Source organism: Morone saxatilis, unplaced genomic scaffold, assembly GCF_004916995.1.
Source record: "Morone saxatilis isolate NCDOM2014 unplaced genomic scaffold, NCSU_SB_2.0 Contig21, whole genome shotgun sequence".
Classification (NCBI taxonomy): Eukaryota; Metazoa; Chordata; class Actinopteri; family Moronidae; genus Morone; species Morone saxatilis.
Window position 1 is genome coordinate 21,381,160 of NW_023339774.1, and position 3,147 is coordinate 21,384,306.

Consider the following 3,147-nt stretch of genomic DNA (forward strand, 5'->3'; position numbering starts at 1 on the left):
TGAGGAGTGGGTGCCACTAAAAATGTAAATTGGCAAATATACGAGATCCTGTGGCTAAATTGCAACATGTCGAGGAAGATTGGCAACTAAAAACGTTCAATAAAATGGTTTAATTGGCATTTCATCACAGTTCTCCTGGTTAAATCTGCCAGCCAGCTGTGTATAGTGGTTCTAAGTCACTAAGTCACCACTAGGTGGTAACACTTAGCCACCAATGTTTCTGCCATCTCTTATTCTTTGAATCAGAATCAGAATCAGAAATACTTTAATAATCCCAGGGGGAATTTACTTTCGTTACAACTCCAAATCGTACATACAAACTATTACATACAACACTATGAAATAATTATTGAAAGAAAGATAGGATCGAATTATATATAAATATTTATATATAAACTGTGGGGAATGTAGTCGAACCATAATTAAAAGAGTGATAGGTCTAAATTTCTTTCTCTCTTAGTTTATGATAATGTGCAGGAAGAAGAAAGTGGCGAGTGGATGTCCGTGTTTTGAGGTCCGATTACAGAGAAGGTTTGGCCCTTTTTTTTAGACCTCGGTGTTTTTCTGGTCCAGTCCAACTTATTATTAAAGTACACCCCCTTATACTCCTCTACAGTGTCCACAGGGACCCCATGGATGGAAACAGGGGTCACAGGTGTTTTCGCCCTCCTCAGATCCACTATGAGCTCCTTTGTCTTTGTCACATTGAGCTGCAGATGGTTCAGCTCACTCCAAGGTGGAACTTCTAATCTAACGTGACAATGGGAATTGTAGGAGGACACTACTGTTTAAGGTCTAAGCCAAATGGGTTTTATGCATTATGATGTGTTTTTAATGTAATAGAGTAGAAATATAAAGCAGCATGAGTAAGTAAAGCACAAGTACCTTCCAACTTGTTCCTGCAGTAACTGATTAAATTAACTTCTCCTGAATTTCTTCCACTATAATCACAGTACAGACGATGAAGACGATAAGCTCTCTATAACCTCCACTCTTCCTGGAGCACAGACGACCATCAGCTCAGCAGAACACCTTCAGCTCTGAGCTCATTTCATGGTTTAACAAGCAGTCGGTGTGAGTGTCAGGTGTGACCGAGCTGCTGATTGTTACCTGCCTGCAACACCAACAACAGCTCCCCTGCAGCTAAAGTCTGAGGTTGTTAGGACGTAAAGTACAGATCATTTAACTCTCATTAAAGTCAGTACGGAGAACCACAGAGTGAGTAAACCTGAACCATTATCACTGTGTATGTCAGTATGTGAATGAGTAGTGTTCCAGTATCAGATATCATATTGATTTCTTGAGTTTATTGACACAGCAATTTCCTCTTAAAGTCCCTACAAGTATCTTTAATCTCATGTTGATTCTGGCGCCCCCTGTGGACAAAAGTGGTAGTGTTTATATTGCCTTGTTTCATTGATTTCAAGGGGAATCCGACCAGGTTGTAAACATTTAAAATAACTATAAAAATATATAGAAATAGTCATTTTTCTCTCTGATGGTCTTGTGTCTTTATGTGGCTCATATAGAGGCAGTTGAGGCTGTTACATAACCAGTTTAGTTTGATTTAGTTGATTATTCGATTGGTTGTAATCTTCAACTTCGCCACTAGATGCCACCAAACACACTCGTCCTTTAAAGCCTGCTCAGAGTTTCTTCTTGTTCCTACAGTTTGAATAATGTTTGTGCAGAGTTTGACACTAAAAGGATGTTTTTTGTTGGCATGCTAAGATGCTAAACCTGTTAAATCCTCAGCGTGTTATCATTTAGCTCAAAGCACCGCTGTGTCTAAGAATAGACACAGGATCTTGTTTTATCACTTTCAGCTCTTACAGCACTTTCACTCCCCCGACAGTGTCAGCAGAGCACAGGGGGAAGTGCTCAGAGATTTGGATGGTTAGATATCTAGAGCCAGTCCTTATTATCGAGATATATCTTCTTTTTTTACGTGGAAGATGCCGTCAGAGATATATCTCGTAAATGAGAGCTCACAGAAAGACGGTGTGTATGAATAATTTAGCCACTGTGGTACGTTACAAAGAATAATGACCAACACATGTTCTGAGCTGGAGGTTTTTACTGTCAGCGAACTCAAACACAGAATCAGTTCATCCATTTACAGTCGACAGGTTTTAGTTTTCTCTTCATGAAAAATAAAACCTAAATGTTGTTTACACAGAAGGAGGATCTGAAACTGATTTAACTTCAGTACTTCAGTTATTTCCCTGAAACTTTCCCCTGAAACAGCCTCAGAGTTACTGCAGATCACACATTATTATATTCTCTATATTTCAAGAATCTTTTATGTTTAATTTGCTTTTAGTAAAATATTAAAGTCCCAATAAATATAAAAATATACACAATAGATAATTACACATATTTCATACGAATGTTTGGTCCTTCACTAGAATTTAAAATGGAGTTTTGTGGATTTAATAACTACATTTAAGGGATCGTTATCAATAAAATGTTTCATTAAAACAAGAAAAGTCTGAATATTGATCATGATCAATATTATCAGATTCAACTCTCAAATGTCAACATTGGTATCAAACTAAAAAAATTATATAATATTAAATATCTCTATGTTGGATATAAAATAAAATAATATAATTATATATTATAATAAGTAATCTTGTGGAAGAACGTTTTTGAAAGGATGAAAATAAATAGATAAATAAATAAATAAATAAAAATAACAATCAAAAACAAAATTACTATTTTATATATGTATCTCTATGTAAGATATAATATAATACATTAAATAATATAATAAAACGCTTTATTATAAAATAATCTTGCAAAAGTACGTTTTTATGAATTATTGAATATAAAATCAAATAATTAATTAGGAATAATATAATATAATATAACATAATCTTGCGAATGTTTTAGACTGAATATAAAATAAAAAAATAAAATAAAATAAAGTGATATAAAATAATGAAATATCACATTATTATTATATAATATTCTAATGATTTAAATATGATTCTTGTATAAATAGTGAGTCCTTATAAAGCTCGTATAAAGTCCACATTCAGCTGTACAGTGTGTCCTCAGCCTTCACTCCTCCCACTGATCATATGACCAACAACAACTCTGCTGCACTTCCTCAAACGAGCTCATCCTGTGTGTGTGTGTGTG